Here is a 19,853-nt window from a genome sequence, read left to right as displayed (position 1 = left end):
TTGAGGTGAGGAGTTTGAGACCAGCCTGAGAAATGTAACAAGTCCCCATTTCTATTAAAAAAAATTTTTTTAAGCCAGTTGTGGTGGTGTACACCTATAGTCCCAGCTACTTAGGAGGCTGAAGTGGGAGGACCACTTAAAACTAGTTCAAGGCTGCAATGAGCTATGATCGCACCACTGCACTCCATCTGAGCAACAGAGTGAGACTTTGTCTCCAAAAAAAAAAAAAACCACAAAATGTAAACTAATCTATAGTGACAGAAAACAGATGGTTGTTTGCTTGGCAATGAAGGAAGGGAGCAGAAGGAATTACGAAGAAGCTTGAGGTAACTTAGGAGGTATATTAGTCCCTTCTCACACTGCTATAAAGAGCTACCTGAGACTGGGTAATTTATGAAGAAAAGAGATTTAACTGACTCACAGTTCTGCAGGCTGTACAGGAGGCATGGTTAGGGAGGACTCAGGAAACACATCATGGCAGAAGGGCAAAGAGTAGGCAAGCACATCTTCACATGGCAGCAGGAAAGAGAGTGAGCAAAGGGGAGCTCATAAGAACTCATTCACTATCTCGAGAACAGCAAGGGGGAAGTGCACCCCCACAATTCAATCACCTCCCACAAAGCCCCTCCCCCAGCACTGGGGATTACAATTCAACACGAGATTTAGGTGGGGATACAGAGCCAAACTGTGTCAGGAGGTGACAAATATATTCACTATCTTGATTGTGGCGATATTTTCACAGGGTTATATCAAAGTATAAGTTGCACAATTTAAATATGTGCTCTGTTTATTGTATGTCTATTTTACATCAATAAAGCTGTTCTTTAAAAATTTTTTTTGAGACAGGGTTTTGCTTTGTTGCCCAGGCTGGGGTATAGTGGTGTAATCACAGTTCACTGCAGCCTTGACATCCTGGGTTTAATAAAGCTTTTCTTTTAAAATGCTGGCAGAGCTGTGAGAAAATTCTCATTTGTTGCTAGCTGATTCAGTCTTTTTGGAGAACAGCATGACAATTATTTAACTTCTGGGTAATCATAAAATGATATTAATGGGGGAAAAATAAATGGTTAGATTTTCAGGTCATCTTTCCCATACTAGCAGAAGACAGAGAGTTAAGGTAGGAGATTACTAAAAACAACATGATCATTGAAAGGATTCAGCATGATATTGAAAATTCCAGCCCTTCTCCCTCATATTACATACAGAAGACTGGTAGCCAGGCCTTTATCCTCCAGGCAGGAGATCAAAAGAGCCTTTCCCAGGGAATCAGGCCTATACACTGCTGGTGGGGATGTAAAATGGTACAATCCCTTTGGGAAACAGCTTGACAGTTTCTTAAAAAGTTAGACATATATTTACCATATGACTCAGCCCTTCTACTGCTAGGTCTTTACCCAAGAGAAATGAAAGCCTGTGCTTATACAAATGTCTATACGGGAATGTACATAGCAACCTTATTTGTCATTGCTAAAAACTGAGAAAATTCAACATTGTCAAGAGTGAATGGATGAGCAAGCTGTGGTCTGTCTATGCAATGGTATCCTACTCAGCAAGACAAAGAGATGGGCTGAGGATACGCACAACTATAAGCATGAATCTTGACATAATTGGGCTGAAAGAAGCCATACATGAAGGAGTATATACTATATCATTTTATTTATGTAAAATTCTAGAAAATGTAAATGAGTCTATGGAGACAGAATGCATCAGTAGTTGATGTTAGGGGGCAGGGAGTGGGGAGAGAGGGGTTACCAAGGGGTGTGAGGAAACTTGGGAGTGATGGATATGTTCATTATTTTGACTGTAGTGATAGTTTCACTGGTATATACATTTGTCAAAATTATCAAATTGCATACTTTAAATTTGTGTAGTGTTTTCAATGTTAGTCGTACCTCAATAAAGCTGTTAAAAGACTATACTGGCTGGGTGCAGTGTCTCATGCCTGTAATCCCAACCCTTTGGGAGGCTGAGGCCAGAGGATCACTTGAGCCCAGGAGTTCGAGACTAGCCTGGGCAATACAGAGAGATCCAGTCTCTACTGAAGAAAAAAAAAAAAAAAAGCCAGGCCTGGTCCTGGTAGCATGCAACTGCTATTCCAGCCACTTGAGAGGCTGAGGCGGGAGGATCACTTGAGCCTGGGAGGTCAAGACTGTACTGAACCATGATCACTTGAGCCTGGGAGGTCAAGACTGTACTGAACCATGATCACACCAGTGCACTCTAGACTAGGCAACAGAGTGAGACTCTGTCTTTAAAAAAATAATGAGAGACTCTCTGGACCTTATGACTGCAGAGGTAAAGGAATTGTAGTAACAATAATTCCAATTTCCCTAGTTCCTGTTCCCTTCTGACCAAAATCTTGGAGCTGCCTGCTAGTCTGTCTGGCATATCTCAGAGTCCTCAGAGGCCTTCTTACATGAAAATCGGTCTTGCAGCTACAGTCTCCCAGGCACTGTTCCTGCTGTTGCTGAGAGCTCACTGTCTGTGAAGCTTCATGAGGGCCCCAGCACTCGCCCTGCTGCCGCTGACCAGGGGAGAATGCTGGTGTCCACTCTAGAGGCCTGTCTTTCCTCTGAGGAGCCATGTGTGTGTTTTAAAGCCTGTGGTCACTCTGTATTCGGGTAGGAAAGAGGACATCTCCCTGGTACTCACTGTGTCTTGGGCACTTTTTTACACCCACATCTTAGAGTGAAAATAACGCCTCCAAGCCTCTTTCTCTGTGACCTCCCATGGCTGAGCAGAGACACCTGCTAAAGAAACGTACTGTGCTGTTTTCTCACGTCCCAGTCCTCTGCATGTTCTCCCCACCCTTGCATACAGATCAGTTTATACTCATACATGACTTCCTGCTGCTTGCTCTGTCAGAACCTGACACGTCTGGACGAGTCTATCCTAGCATGGGCACGAGGCCTCAGCTGGGCATTCCCGTCCCACAGTGGGGTCAGGTCTCCATGGCAGCTTCCCTGGCAAGTACCACGTACAAAAGACTTTTCCGTTTCCCAGTGCCTCTTCTTGGGCTGAAACTTAGAGGAGGAAGAGGCAGAAGGAGGGGAAAGAGGTGAAGGAGTGAAGGATGGACCTGCTGCCCTTCCCCAGAGCTGTGGGTCGGGCTGAAAATTGAATGGGATGTGGGGTTCATGTTTTTCTTTTTTCTCATCCCCCAACTCAATTCTCATCATGGCATTTTCCAAACATACAAGTTAAAAAATGAGCATAATGAACATCTGCAAACTCATCTTCCAGAGGTTTTAATTTTTTTTTTTTTGAGATGGAGTTTCACTCTTGTTGTCCAGGCTGGAGTGCACTGGTGTGATCGCAGCTCACTGCAACCTCCGCCTCCTGGGTTCAAGCGATTCTCCTGCCTCAGCCTCCCGAGTAGCTGGGATTACAGGTGTGCGCAGTGCCCAGCTAATTTTGTATTTTTAGTAGAGACGGGGTTTCTCCATGTTGGTCAGGCTGGTCTTGAACTCCCGACCTCAGGTGATCCGCGTGCCCTGGCCTCCCAAAGTTTTAATTTTTGAATATAAGTTGTGAGTGGACTAACCTGGAATGAGTTTTAATTACTAAAATGAGACTGACTTTTATTTTCTTTTTCAAAAATCCAGTTAAAAAATAATAGTATTATTTTGTGCTTTTAAAAAAAGATCCAAGTTCTATATGTAAACAGTCAAATAGTTAAAATTTGTTGCAAAAAATAATCAGATTCTTGCCCTCTTCCCCCATCTCTCGCTTCCTACCTGGTGTTTAATACTTATTTCTTAATGACCGCTTTTACTGTTACTTCTTGAATTTTGAGTTTTACATATTAACAATTATCTTTGGAAAATGAGGATTTAGGTTCTTTGTCCTGCCCTAGTCTATACCACACACATCCACATTTCCTACCTCGTGGTCTTCCTAATGCAATTATATCTTCATTTTCTTAGACTAGTAATCAGTGCTTGTATTATGAATATATGCTGTTCAGAACTGAACCATTAGTAAACTAGGTATTTTTCTTTGTCTTTTTCCCCCTTATATGCATGGTTTCCTATGTACTTTTCATGAAGACTGGATATAGTTTATATTGGTGGTCTTCTTTAAGAAAACAAATATAAAATCGTAAACACAAAATTAGGTATAGGGTCTTGCAAAGGACTCTTGCAGATGAAGTGTTCTGAAACTTAAGTTTGATTAACTTTACAGTAAATCCACCTCTGATTATCATTAGTTTCACTCCAAACTTTTCACTAATTATTCAAATCTCCTCTTGAGACATTCAGATGTATTAGGCAGTTTCTTTTTATCTTATGAAAAAAAATTCTTAGTGCTCTCTGACCTGCTGCAGGTTGGACTGGTGGCTCCTTGTTGCTGTGCCTACTTTCATCCTGGGATCTCCCTTCACCATCAGGATTGCCTTCACCTCATTCCTGTCTTGGATCTTTCTTCTTGTTTCTTGAGTTTTTTGTTTGTTTGTTTGTTTGTTTCATTCCCTTCAGTGGCCTCTTGGAAAGAGATGTGTAGGAAGAAACATTTTCTTTAGAAACTTGCATATCTGACAATATCTTTATCCTATCCTGACATTTGGTAGATAGTTCAGCTGAGTATAAAATTCTAAGTTGGAATTAATTTTCCTTCCTGATTTATAAGACATTGCTCCATTTTCTTCTGATTTCCAATATTGCTGCTGAGAAGTCTGACACCCTTCAAATGTCTGATTTTTTTCTATGTGACTGTTGTCTTCTGTCTGGAATGTTGTAGGATTGCCTCTTTATCCCCAGTGTTCTGAAATTTCATGATGTAGGTCTTTCTTCATTCATTATGTTAGGGCCATTTAATCTGGAAAAACATGTGTTCTTCAAGTTCTGCAAACTTTATGAATTACTTCCTTTTTCTTGTGTCTTTCTCTGGTCTGTTTTCAGCCCCGAGTCTCTTAGATCTGTCCTCTAATATTCCTATTGACTTTACCTCATTTTCTAAGTCTTTATCCTTTCGTTTTACTTTCTGAGAGACTTGCTTAACCTTATCTCCTCTCTTTTATTGAGTTTCATTTCTTTTACTATGTATGTTTTACTTTGAATACACTTCTCTCTTCCTCGCATTTTCCCCCATAGTATTTTGTCTTCAGTTGACAGTTCTACTATCTCATTACTCTGGAGATATTAATAATAGTTAGTTTTTACATTTTTATTTTCAAAACAGTGTCTTACTCTGTCACTCGGGCTGGAGTACAGTGGTGTGATCATGGATCACTGCAGCCTTGATCTCTGAGCTCAACTATCCTCCTGCTTCAGCCTCCCAAGTAGCTGGGACCACAGGCATGTGTCACCATACCCAGCTAATTTTTTTTTTTTTTTTTTTTTTTGAGGCAGAGTCTTACTCTGTAGCCCGGTCTGGAGTGCAGTGGCACGATCTCGGCTCACTGCAACCTCTGCCTCCTGGGTCGCAGTTCAAGCAATTCTCCTGCCTCAGCCTCCTGAGTAGCTAGGATTACAGGAATACACCACCATGCCCAGCTAATTTTTGTATTTTTGTAGAGATGGGGTTTCACCATGTTGGCCAGGCTGGTCTTGAACTCCTGACCTTGTGATCTGCCTACCTTGGCCTCCCAAAGTGCTGGGATTACAGGCATGAGCCACTGTGCCCAGCCACTAACTTTTAAATTGTTTAAGATGAGGTCTTGCTATGTTGCCCAGGATGGTCTTGAACTCCTGGGCTCAAGCAATCCTCCTGCCTCAGCCTCCCAAAGTGTTAGGATTACAGGTGTGAACCACTACATCTGACTTTTTTTTTAAAGTTTTCTTCTCTTTACCAAGTCTTTTTTCCCCTCTCTGCTTTTTTGGGTTGTTTTGTTTTGATCTCTATCTTGCTAGAAACTTTCTGTAGATGTTTAGTAATATTAGATTTTTGAGCATGGGCAACTGGAAAGCTGATTGGAAACTCTGAATACATGGGTGAGGCTTGTTGGCTGTGAGTGTCATTGCTTGATGTCCTGGCAAGACAAATGGGTTTGGAAGCCCCGTGCTTCCACATCCTCACCAATATTTGGTGTGGTCAGTCCTTTTAATTTTGGACATGTTAATAAGTGCAAAATGAGGCCCAGAGAGTCTCAAGTTACATTTGTGTCATTTTTGGCCTCCAAAACAGGTGTCAACCATAGAGAAAATACTTGTTCCTTGAATGATCAGTCATTTACAAGTGGAATTCATTACAAACCGGTAGTTCTACCGGGTTAAACTTTGCCTTAGTGTCAACAGGCACATACACATACAGAGAGACAGGAAGGCACAGAGACAAGGCAGGGCATTGATAAGGAGGTGACTTGGGCTCTAGCTCTGGCCTATCACTTAGTAAAATATTACTTAAGTAGCCATGAGTAACTCACTTAACTTACCATGGGCTCCATTTTCTTATCTGTAAAATAGGAACATTGAAACAGCGAATCTTCCAAGGTTTGTGGATAATCAGAATTACAAAGATGAGTGACATTTCTAGGACAGAAACATATTTCCAAGCATTTTATGGAGTACATCAGACAAAAAGGAAACGAAACTGAGTATTTTTGAGGTTTTTTTTTTTTTTTACCAAGAAATTCATATTTTGTTAAATTTTCAAAACTACCTCCTGAGGAAGGTGTAGCTACACCCATTTAGAATGATAGAAAACATCAATCTGTCTGACTCCAAAGCCAAGTTCTTGCTACAACGAGAAATGAAACAACTGGAAACCTACTGATGCAGAGATCTGGGCCCCACAAATGTGAATTCTGTTCACCTACCGAATAGAGTTACGGTTCCATACTACAGTACTCCCTCACTTTCCCACAGTTCCACATTCCACAGTTTCAGTTACCTGCAGTCAACTGCAATCCGAAAATATTAATGAAAAATTATAAAAATAAACAATTCAGAAGTTTTAAATTGCGCTCCATTCTGAGTAGTGTGATAAAATATTGTGCCACCATCCCACCTGTCAAGCTTATCATTAGTCATTGACATCGTCTGCTCCTGACATCCAACCATTGACATCATCATGACTCTATGATCCAGGATCACAAAGCAGATGACCCTCCTTCTGACATATCATCAGGCCAATATCAGCCTAACACGGCATCACAATGCCCACATCAGTCACCTCATTTCATCTCATCAAGAAGGCAATGGATCAACTCACATCAACACAAGAAGAAGGGTGGGTATAGAACAATAAGATAATTTTGGGGCAGGTATGATGGCTCACACTTATAATCCCAATACTTTGGGAGGCCAAGGCAGGAGGATTGCTTGGGCCCAGGCATTCAAAACCAGCCTGGGAAACATAGTGAGACTTCCTCTCTCTACAAAAAAATAAACAAAATTATCCAGATACAGTAGTGCATGCCTGTGGTCCCAGCTATTCCGGGGGCTAACGTGGGAGGATCACTTGGTCCCAGGAGGTCACGGCAACAGTAAGCTGTGATCACACCACTGCACTCCAGCCTGGGTGATAAAGTGAGACCCTGTCTCCAAAAAATAGGTAATTTTGAGAAAGAGACCACATTCATAAAACTTTTATTACAGTATATTGTTAGAATTGTTCTATTTCATTATTACTTATTGCTGTTAATTTCTTTCTTTGCCTAATTTTTTTTTTTTTTTTTGAGTGGGAGTTTTCCTGCCCAGGCTGGAGTGTAATGGCATGATCTCAGCTCACTGCAACTTCTGCCTCCCAGGTTCAAACGATTCTCCTGCCTCAGCCTCCCGAGTAGCTGGGACATGCCCAGTTATTTTTGTATTTTTAGTAGAGGCGGGGGTTTCTCCATGTTGGTCAGGCTGGTCTCAAACTCCCAACCTCAGGTGATCCACCCACTTCGGCCTCCTAAAGTGCTGGGATTATAGGCTTGAGCCACCGCGCCCAGACTCTTTGCCTAATTTATAAATTAAACATTGCCATAGGCATGTATGAATGTATAGGAAAATCATAGATATATAGAGTTGGATACTATCCACAGTTTCAGGCATTCACTGAGGGGCTTGGAACATGCCCTCCTCAGATGAGGGGGGACTACTGTCATCTCCTCAATCATCCTTGATTCAATCCTCAACACAAATGGTTTGGCCAGGTCTTGCCTCTGGAGACAAAATTGCTAAGGATTTAGAGAGGAAAAAAATGTGGTTCACTGAGAAAGTCATCTCTGCTCCACTGGACAGCAATTTAAAACCCAGACCACGACGAGCAGAAAGGCCACCCCCCACTCTCCTTCACACCTGGAGTATTCAGGAGTCAATCATATTTCAGGACCACCAGGGGCAGACTGGGGAAAACTGAGCTGCTTGAGGAAAGCAATCAGCTCCACAAGGGGCTTAAGAAACAAGCTCTGGGAGGAGCGGTTGGAGAAGACTTGGGGACACATAAGAAATGCCATCCAATTTCTAAGGGCTCCCTCGTGGTGTCAGACCTGTGCATCTTCAAGGGCATAAACAGATGAGATAAGCAAATAAGACTCACAGAGGACCTCAAAATATTGGCTCCCCAGAAGGGAGAACATTCTAGTAACAGAGCTGTCCAGCTGCAGAGTGGACTGCTTCACAAAGTGACGGGTGCCCTGCCTCTTGAATCACCATCTTCATAGGAATGCAGTAGAAGGGACTTAACTTCTGCCCTGAGGAAAAGGTTAGACTAGGGAAACAGCTCCAAAATTTTTTAAAAGGAAGCAACATAGCCATCTACTGGGAGTTTTCTAAAGCCTTTGTTTAACAAAACTAAAGAGCTGGGACAGGAAATGCCAAATTAAATTAACAGAGACTTGCTTTAAGACAATGCAAGCGGATGGTAATAAAGAAATGAGTCCTAGTCCCTGGATCAACCGTATTAAGCAAGGCAGAGCATAGAGCCAATTCTATTCACTAGATTTGCTTAGAAAGGGCCAGATGAGAAGGACTTTTCTAAAGGCACCTACTACCCAAAGAGCTGCCAAGGTGTCCAATGGAGCCCAGAGAGAATATGCTAACAATAACAAGTTGAACATCCTCAATAAAAAAGGGTAAAAGTAATTAACAGAAAATTACTGAAAGCTTTTTTTGAAACCAAAGGTAGTCAGCATTGGTAAAAGTCTACAAAAGTGGACACTTTTATATAATGTTGGCAGGAGGGTAAAAAGACATAATCTTTTTGGAGGACAATTTGGCAATAGAGTACCAAAAACCTTACAATTGAAGAGAACTTTGGGCTGAGTGCAGTGGCTCACACCTGTAATGCCAACACTTTGAGAGGCCAAGGTGGGAGGATTGTTTGAGCTCAGAAGTTCGAGACCAGCCTGGGGTAACACAGTAAGACCTCGACTCTATGAAAAATATGAAACGTTAGCTGGGCATGGTGGCATGTGCCTGTGGTCCCAACTCCTCAAGAGACTGAGGCAGGAGTATCGCTTGAGCCTGGGAGGTCAAGACTGCTGTAAGCCATGTTCATGCCACTGTTCTCCAGTCTGGGTGACAAAATGAGACCCTGTCTCACAAAAAAAAAAAGATTGAGAGAGAGAGAGAGAGACAAGAAAGAAAGAAAGGAAAGGAAAGGAAAGGAAAAGGAAAAGGAAAAGGAGAAAGAAAGAGAGAGAGAGGGAGAAAGAGAAAGAGAAAGAGAAAGGAAAAGGAAAGGAAAATAAGAAAAGGACAAAGAAAAGACCTTTGAACCCCGAATTTCACTTTTAGAAATTCATCTTAAGGAAATTCATTCCAAAGAAATTTATCCCCAGGATTATCTAAATATTTGCCTTTATTTTCTTCTAGTAATTTTATGGTTTAACTTTATTATATTTAAGACTTTAATTTATTTGGAATTTATTTTGGTATGAGGAAGATGTGACCTTTTTTTCTTTTACTTTAAAAAAAATGTATTACGATTATTATTTTAGAGACAAGGTCTTGCTCTGTCACCCAGGCTAGAGTGCAGTGGTGTGAGCATAGCTCAGTAAAGCCTTGAACTCCTGGCCTCAAGCGATTCTCCCTCGTCAGCCTAGGAGTAGCTGGGACCACAGGCATGTACCACCATGCCCAACTAATTTTGTTTATTTTTTGTAGAGACAGAGTCTTCCTTGTTGCCCAGTCTTGCTGTATTGTCTCAAACTCCTGAGCTCAAGCGATCCTGCCGCCTCAGCCTCCCAAAGCACTGGAATTACAGGTGTGAGCCTCTGTGCCCAGCTGCCTTTTTATTTTTTAATTTTTCAAATGCTTTGTTGGTTCCAAAACACCACTTATTGACCCACGCTTTCCCCCTCAGGTTTTAAATACTGGAAGTTTGGCTTTGAAATGTAACCCACTGCCTTATTCAGGCTACATTCGAGGAAATCTGAGACCAAGAGTCTGAAGGCTCAGTTTCCTTCCTCAAACCCAGGAGATGGTAAATGTGTCACTTCCACTCTTTCTATCTATTTCTCAGAACTCCTTCTTTCCAAACTCAGCCATGCCCCTGGCTCAGGTCTATAGAAATTCCCAGGGTCCACAGATAAAGCAGAACTCACTTATGGGGAAATTGGGGAAATACCTGTCTATTCAGTTAAGCCTGCCCTATACGGTGACTCAGATCGTCTAAAGCCCAAAGCATCATTTTCCACCCCAAACCATTTCCTCCTCCAGACTTCTCTATTTCTGTGGTCCAGACTCAAGACTTGATATTACCCTAGAGTCCCTCTTCTGTTCTCCTGCACACCCAGATGGCCCTCCCTCCCCAGATCCATTCTCCCACACTCCCTCCCATCAGTTTGGTGGGCCCATCACCGCTTCCCCTGGCCCAGGCTCTCCCTTCATGTGCTTGGAGCAGACTGATCTCCTAGCCTTCACTCACTTCATGTGGTAATCTCTTGTGTTCATCACTGTCAGGATCTTCTGCGTCCCCTCACTGCTCTGCTGAAAACACTCTAGTGGTTCATCATTGCTCATTAATGAAAGTCTAGATATCAAATGTAGAAGGCCCAGCACAATTTGCTCCTACACCACCTACCTCTCTAATCTTTTCTCCTTATTCTAACAGATAGACTCTCTGTCATTTATATATTTTTTTACTACACTCTTCTACTTTACAGATTTTTTTAACATTGCTTTCAGGTATGGAATAAATAATTTTATTTATTTATTTATTTGAGACTGGGTCTCACTCTGTTGCCCAGGTCAGAATGCAATGGTGCAATCATATCTCACTGTAACCTCAAATTCCTGGGCTCAAGCCATCCTCCTGCCTCAGCTTCCTGAGTAGCTATGACTGCAGGTGTACATCACCACATCTGGTTAATGGAATAAAATATTACAATGCTTAATCTTAATTTTCAAAATTTTAAATTACATTGTACCTAATACCCATGCATTTACTTTTTTCAGTGGTTCAACAGCCCTCACTTTGGCAAAGGTCCCAGGCCCAAGGTAAGGCCTTACTTTTTCCAAACTCATCTTTTGAAAGACATAAGTGCCTGTAAGTTGTACTATGTTAGGTTCTAGGAATTTTTCATAGAAGACTTTATCAGACTATTTTCCTCTAAATTGAGAAAGAGCTGGGGGCAGAATACAGCACTGAATGACTGAAGAAGATGCACTGAAATCAGGCCAGAGGTTGCTGGAAGGAGCAATGAGGAACACCAGCAGCAATAAGGAGCCGGTGATGATTTTGGCTTCACAGGGAGGTGTATACCACACCGATTTTCTCTCTACATGGATGAACCACAGCTGTTGGCTCCCTTGTCCCCAGGACATCACACTCTCCACATTCCCTCCCACCTTCTGGCTTCTGCTTCCCAGGGGCCCTCATCTGCCCTGTCCTGGGTGAACACCAGTCAGTCAACTGCTGGGCATGCCTTCCCGCTCTGCACACCCTCCCTGGCCACCCTACCCACTCCCACAGCTCGCACTGCAGACAAGCCGCATCTCTAGCTCCAGTCCATCTGCCTCTTCTGAACTCTAAATTCATGCAGGTGAAATCCTGCCGGTGTTGCCTCAGAGGCCCATGATACTTCTCAAGCATTTTCCCCTCAGGACGCATATCCAGAAGATGCATCTCTTAAGCACATCCCCGTGGCTCTCACCTGGATGACTGCATTCACCTTCTCCCACATTTGCCCCCTCCTTTGGAATTTATATAAATTGTTTTAAAACACAAATCCAATGTGCTTGCTCTCCTGCACCTCAAAACTGCCTTCAGGATAAACCACTGCCCTTAACATGTTCACAGGTTGCCCATGGCCTGGCCTTGTCCATCTCTTCAGCCTCATCTCATGTCCCTTGCCCCTCGCTCTCTGGGCTTCTGCCTCCCTGGCCCTCCTTTAGGTTCTCTAACACACCATAGTCCTTCTAGTGTTGGGGCCTCTGCATGTGCTGTTCCCATTGCCTGAGACATGAATCCCTCTCCCTATCTCTACCTGCACCTTCATCTGATTAATCCCTATCCTTCCCATCGATGATGTTGCTTTCTCAGGGACTCTCTCTGACTTTTTAAACTAATCAGGGTCTCCCCAGTATATATCTTCATAGCACCTTGTATTACTCCTTTCTTAATGACCACCTGCTATAGACTGAATGTCTGTGTCCCTCCAAAATTCATATGTTAAAACCTAGTCCCAAATGTGATAATATTTGGAGGAGGGCTCTTTGGGAGGCAGAGCCCTCATGAATGGGATTAGTAGCCTTATAAAAGAGACCCCTGAGGACTCCCTTGTCCCCTCCACCGTGTAAGGATGCAACAAGAAGGTATGGTCTATGATACAAAAAGCAGACCCTTGCCAGGTGCCCAATATGCTGGCACATGAACTTCCCAGCCTCCAGAACTGTGAGAAATAAATTTCTATTGTTCATAAACCATCGAGTCTATGGTATTTTGTTATAACAGCACAAACAGACTGATGTGCACCCAACCATGATTATACGTGTAATTTATGGTTTCTCTGCTAGTAAGGATGCACCATGGGGTTAGGAACCATGCTTTTCTTATTTCCCACATAGTCCTTAGGTCCAAGCATGTTACTGAATCAAAAAGCCTCATCTTTTATGAATGAAGGAGTGAGTGAATGAATTAATGAACGAACTGATAACCCTCAATAATTATTCCAGCCTTTTATACCTACTATTGACAAGCTTGCACTCTACTCCAAATTTATTGGGCTTTAACTCTATTTTTGGCTAGCCACATTTGACATTCCCCGCAGTAAGTCTATGCTTTCCATCCTATGTCAAGGAAGGACATGGACTAGTAGGGCCAAGAAAGGTCTAAATTCCATGGGTGGGAGAGAGAGACTAAATCTGAAAGGAAGAATAGATTGAGCAAAGGTGTAGAGATTGGGGAAGGCTGGACATTTGGAGAGAAAGAAAAGGAAACTGACACTAAACCAAACAGTCTCACAAATACAATTTCATTTCATCCTTCCAAAACCCTGTGAAGTAAGAATTACTACCCCAGGGCTAGGCTCAGTGGCCCACACCTTTAATCCCAGCACTTTGGGAGGCCAAGGCGGGTGGATCACCTGAGGTCAGGAGTTCAAGACCAACCTGATCAACATGGTGAAACCTCATCTCTACTAAAAATACAAAAATAGCCGGGTGTGGTGGTGCACGCCTGTGATCCCAGCTACTTAGGAGGCTAATGCAGGAGAATCACTTGAACCTGGGAGGTGGAGGTTGCTATGAGCCGAGATCGTGCCACTGCACTCCAGCCTGGGCGACAGCGAGACTGCGTCTCAAAAAAAAAAAACAAAAACAAAAAACAAAACAAAACAAAACAAACAACAAGAATTACTATCCCAGTTTTGCAGATGAGGCAATGGAAGCTCTAAAAAGTTAAGCAGGAGAAACAGATATGAAATGTACGTCTTACACTTTTCCTCATTCTATTTTCTCAGCCTGGAATGTCCATTCTCCCTCCACTATGCAAATCTAACTCTTCAAATTAACACATAGGGAAGTCTAAGAAGCCATCCCTGTGTTCACTCTGTTAGCCTCACTTGCTCCCTCTCCATCCCTCTGCTTCCTCTCCAACACTTCTTTATTCTGCTGGCACCACAGTCATCTCCACCTGCCTTCCTCACAAGTTAAAAGCTTGTTAAGGGCAAGTGGTGATCTTTGCCACCTCTTTCCCCAAGGCTTTTAACACAAAGCCTCATGCATGACAGAGCTGTAAAACAGGTTACCAAGCTGGCTCCAGGCAGGTTTGCAGGGAATTGTGCTCTACAGAAATACCTGCTCCCCCCAGGCCCTGGGTCCTGTTCCTGAGTCCAGGCTCAGACTCTCTCATCCTGCTTGTTCTCTCTTGGGGAGCTACAGTACCTTTGAGCAACCTTGCAGGAGATACAATGGCTTATCAGAGGCAGCACAAAGACCCCATGGAGGGAAGAGTACAGAAAGGGAAAGCGATAATCATGTATATTTTTAGATGTTCATTTTCTTAACAAAATGCTCCAAAACTAGACGACTTTCAAACTCAAAAACCTAAGCCTCCTTTTCTTGAGGATCATCAAAGTCCCCGATGGTCGTTTAGGTATGTCAAGCTTCCTAGAAAATAAAGCTAAGTCATAATCACTTAACACACATGGCTAAATTGCCATTTCCTTCTAATTTATCAGCAACTGTTATATATTTCTATACTAGAAAAGAAAAATTTCTATTTATACTTAGAGTGATATGTTAAATTTGCCATTGAAGTAAAGCAGAAAGAATATAGCATATATGTATTTGTAACTCGACTGTGCACGAGACAAAGATTTAGGAGAATGTGTCTAGCATGGGTCCTGAGTAATCGAACACAATCTATCACGAGCATAGAGGTGCCATGAAGTAAAACATGGTCATGTTCAGGGTAGTCATGAAATACTGAATGAACAGGGGCTGGAAGAACCCCAGTAGTTAGCCAGTCCAATCTCCTCCTTTCATAGATAAGGAAGGCCCAGAGACATATGGGAATTGCCAGAGGTCACATAGCTCATTAGGATCAGAGCCAGGATGAGGATCCAAGTCTCCTGCCTCTCCAGCCACATTGTATGCCACATCTGCCCCTCCATGTCCTACACCACAATTGCCCTAACCAGGGTCCCTTCCTCCCTGCAGCCAGGAGTTCACACCAAAAGGAGGAAGGAGAGAACTGTGCACTGGCATAGGACTTCACTATTGACTGTTTGCAATGGATAAAAAGCCTTGTATCAGATTGAATGCTTATATTTATGTTTATGAAAAATGCTTTGAAAAACTATAAAGCACCATATAAATGGTAGATTAGTAATATGTTTATTACATGATCTATATCTGGGATATTAATTCAACAGTACCAACATTATTACTGGCTATTTTATTTTCACAGCTAATTTATCTTTAATCTGGAATCCAAATTTGCCCAACATGAAAGCATCTGATTAGTTTCTGGGTTTGTCTTATTGGAAAGTTCATCTCTCAGAGAGTAGAGAATATGACAGAGGAATGCTAATCTAAACATATTTCTGTCCAAGAATAAAATGATTTGTGAAAGAGGAATTTGAGATAAAGTGAATGTCATCTTGGAGTTTGTGATAAAGAAGGGAAGGCGAGTCATACATTGGATTAGTCAGAATAGGCTAGGTTATATTACCGCAACAAATAAATTCCAAAATCTCAGTGACTTATTACATCTAATACAGGTCATTCTATTCTCATGCATTTGCAACCACACCTAATTCATTTGTAGCACATTCTCTAGAACACATGACTTCCAAAGTTGCTGCATCAGGGCAAGTTTATGTGACACAGGCATACACTGGCCCTTGATTGCATCAGCCAAGACAGGTAACACATCATCTATCACTTCCTCTCAGAGTTCACTGGCCAGAAAAAAACACATGTCCCCAGCTTAAACTGCAAGGGAGACCAGGAAAAGAAGACAGACATTAATAGAGGAATCTCTCAAATGAGCAGGTATTTGGTGAGCCCTGTCTACCACATACATGTATGTTCTCTAGATTTCAGGAAAGCAAATATCAAAAAAAGTATGAGTGTCCTAATTGCCTAAAACCAAATCTATATATGCCTTGAAAAAAAGAAAGACTGAAAGAAAAGACAATAGAGTCATAAGAATGATTATCTCTAGTTATTAAATTGCAGATTTTCCTTTCTTCTTTATATTTTTATATTTCCTCAGCAAAATGTAAAGAACATGTTTTAGAATCTGAAAAAAAGTAATACAAGCTATTCTTGGAAGTTGAAAAACAAGTTCAGACCAGAGATAACCTTGACTCCACTAAAGAAAATGACTCAAAAGGAAAGGGAATTTCTTTAAAATGCGCTTTTGATGAAATAACCAGAATTAGTCAGAAGAAAAGTGACAGACGGGCACAGACATGACTGCTTCCACACCGGAAGCTCTCTGAGAAACTCTGATTTTTAAAGGGCATCCATGAAGAGGGAAAGGAGGACAGGTCTCCAAGAAAGAAGAGGAAGAGGAGGCAGTCCTGTTCATCACTGTATTAGGCCACACTTGTGCTGCCATAAAGAAATACCTAAGACTGAGTAATTTACAAGGAAAAGAAGTTTATTTTGGTTTATGGTTTTGCAGGCTGTACAAAAAGTATGACACCACCATCTGTGTCTGGTGAGGGCCTCACGAAGCTTCCAATAATGGCAGAAGGCAAAGAGGGCCAGGCATGCCATGTGGTGAGAGCAGGAACAAGACAGTGAGGGAAGAGGTACCACACACTTCTAAACAACAAGGTCTTGTGAGAACTCAGTCCCTATTGAGAGGACAGCACTGAGCTATTCACAAGGGATCTGTCCCCATGATCCAAACATTTCCCAGCAGGCCTCACCTTCAACACTGGGGATTACATTTCAGTGTGAGATTTGGAGGGGCAAACATCCAAACTGTATTATTCCACCCTCGGCCCCCCAAATCTCAGTGCTTCTCACATTGCACTGAAAATAAAGTCGTGCCTTCCCAATAATCCCCCCAACTTTTAACTCATTCCAGCCTCAACCCAAAAGTCCCAAAGTCCAAAGTCTCATCTGGGATTCAAGTCAAGTTCCTTCCACCTATGAGGCTGTAAAGTCAAAAACAAATTATTTACTTCCAAGATTCAAAAGTGATACAGGCATTGTGTAAACATTCCTATTCCAGAAGGGAGAAATTGGTCAAAATGTCACCAGGATTGGGTCCCAATCCAGACCCAAGAGAAGGCTCTGGACCTCGTACAAGAAAGAATTCCAGGCGAGTCCATACAGTAAAGTAAAAGCAATTGTATTAAGAAAGTAACAGAATAAAGAATGCCTACTCCATAGGCAGAACAGCAGCTTGGGCTGCTGGACTAAGGATACTTAATAGTTATTTCTTAATTATATGTTAAACAAGGGGTGAATTATTCACAAGTTTTCTGGGAACAAGGTAGGCAATCCGCCGAGCTGAGGGTTCCTCCCCTTGTTAGTCCATGTGGGGTACATTTCAGACGTTGCCATGCCATCTGTAAACTGTCATGGTGCTGAGACAGGCACAGACATGACTGTTTGGGTCATGGTGGAAGTGTCTTTTGGCATGCTAATGCATTATAATTAGCATATAATGAGCAGTGAGGACAATCAGAGGTCACTCTCATCGCCATCTGTATTAGTCTGTTCTTACACTGCTGTAAAGAACTGCCCAAGACTGGGTAATTTATAAAGAAAAAGGGTTTAATTGACTCACAGTTCTGCATAGCTGGGGAAGCCTCAGGAAACTTAAAATCATGGCAGAAAGGAAAGCAAGTACTGTCTTCGTAAGGCTGCAGGAGAGAATGAGCATGTGTGTAGGAGGAACTTCCAAACACTTATAAAACCATCGGATCTTATGAGAACTCACTCAGTATCACGAGAACAGCATAGGGGAAATTGACTCCATAATCCAATCACCTCCCACCAGGTCCTGCCCTCAACATGTGGGGATTATGGGAATTATAATTTGAGATGAGATTTGGTTGGGGACACAGAGCCAAACCATATCACCATTTTGGCTTTGTGGGTTTGGGCCAACTTCTTCACTGCAACCTGTTTTATCGGCAAGGTCTTTGCTACCTGTATCTTGTGCCAAACTCCTATCTCCTCCTATGACTTAGAATTCCTAACCTCCTAGGAATGCAGCTCAGTAGGTCTCAGTCTTATGTTACCCAGCCCCTATACAAGATGGAATTGTTCTGGTTCAAACAGCTCTGACAAAAAAAAAGCAACAGGTCCCACACAAGTCTGCAATTGAGCAGGGAAGACATTAAGCCTTAAAGCTGCAACATAATCTTTGATTCCATGTCCTGCAAGCTGGTTCAAGAGGTAGGCTCCCAAGGCCATAGACAGCCCTGCCTCTGCAGCTTCCCTGGGAGTAGCCCATGTGGCTGATCTCATGGGTTGGGGAGTTGAGTGTCTGCAGCTTTTCCAGGCTCAGGGTGCCAGCTGCCGGTGCATCTACCATTCTGGGGTCTGGAGGGCAGCAGCCCCACTCCCACAGCATCACCCGGCAGTGCCCCAGTGGGGACTGTGTGTGAGGACTCCAACCCCACATTTTCCCTTGGCATTGCCCTAGTAGAGGTTCTCTGCAAGGGCTCTGCCCCTGTATCATGCTTCTGCCTGGGAACCTAGGGTTTCTAACACATCCTCTGAAATCTAGGAGGAAGTGCCCAGGCTCCCTCAATCTTGCATTCTGCGTGCCTGCAGGCTTAACGTGACATGGAAACCACTAAGGCTTATGGCTTGTGCCCTCTGGAGTGGTGGCCCAAGCTGTATCTTGGCCCCTTTGAGCCAAGGCTAGAGTCAAAGCAGAGTGGCCAGGATGCGGGCAGCAGTGCCCCAAAGCTGTGCATAGCAGTGTGGCCATGGCCTGGCCCATAAAACCTCTGGGCCTAGTGCACCAAACCTCTGCACCTGTGATGGGAAGGGCTGTTTCACAGATCTCTGAAATGCCTTTTCCCATTGTCTCGAATATTAGCACTTGGCTCCTTTTTCGTCATGCTAATCTCTCTAGCAATGATTGCTCTGCAGCATACTTGGATTCTTTCTCTGCCACAAGGCCAGGCTGCAAATTTTCCAAATTTTTAGACTCTACTTCCATTTTAAATATAGGTTCCAACTTTAAGTCATTTCTTTACCCCTGAGCATAGGCCGTTAGAAGCAGACAGGCCATATCCTAGTTTAGAAATTTCTAAGTAGGCCAGGGGCGGTGGCTCACGCCTGTAACCCAGCACTTTGGGAGGTTGAGGCAGGTGGATCACAAGGTCAGGAGATCGAGACCATCCTGGCTAACACGGTGAAACCCCATCTCTACTAAAATACTAAAAAATTAGCCGGGCATGGTGGTGGGTGCCTGTGGTCCCAGCTGCACAGGAGGCTGAGGCAGGAGAATGGTGTGAACCCAGGAGGCGGAGCTTGTAGTGAGCCGAGATGGTGCCACTGCACTCCAGCCTGGGCGACACAGGGAGACTCTGTTTCAAAAAAAAAAAAAAAAAAAAAGAAAATTTCTAAGCAACACTTTGCTGCTGAGAGGTTTCTTCTACTAGATACTCTAAGTCATCACTCTTATGTTCAAACTTCCACAGATCCCCAGGACATAAACACAGTGCACCCAATTTCTTCACTGAGTTATAGCAAGGGTGACCTTTGCCCCAGTTCCCAATAAGTTCCCCATTTCCATCTGAGACTTTATCACCCTGGACTTCATTGGCCATATCACTATCAGCCTTTTGGTCACAACCATTTAGCCAGTCTCTAAGAAGTTCCAAACTTTCCTTCATCTTCTTGTTTTCTTCTGAGCCCTTTAAATTCTTCCAGTCTTTGCCCATTACCCAGTTCCAAAGTTGATTCCACATTTTAAGATATCTTTATAGCTATGCCCCACTCTTCAGTACCAATTTTCTGTATTAAGCCATTCTTTTGTTTTTTTTTTTTTTTTTT

This window comes from Piliocolobus tephrosceles, chromosome 15 (genome assembly GCF_002776525.5).
Source record: "Piliocolobus tephrosceles isolate RC106 chromosome 15, ASM277652v3, whole genome shotgun sequence".
NCBI lineage: Eukaryota > Metazoa > Chordata > Mammalia > Primates > Cercopithecidae > Piliocolobus > Piliocolobus tephrosceles.
The sequence above is the reverse complement of the archived record's forward strand: the minus strand, read 5'-3'. Positions refer to the sequence as shown.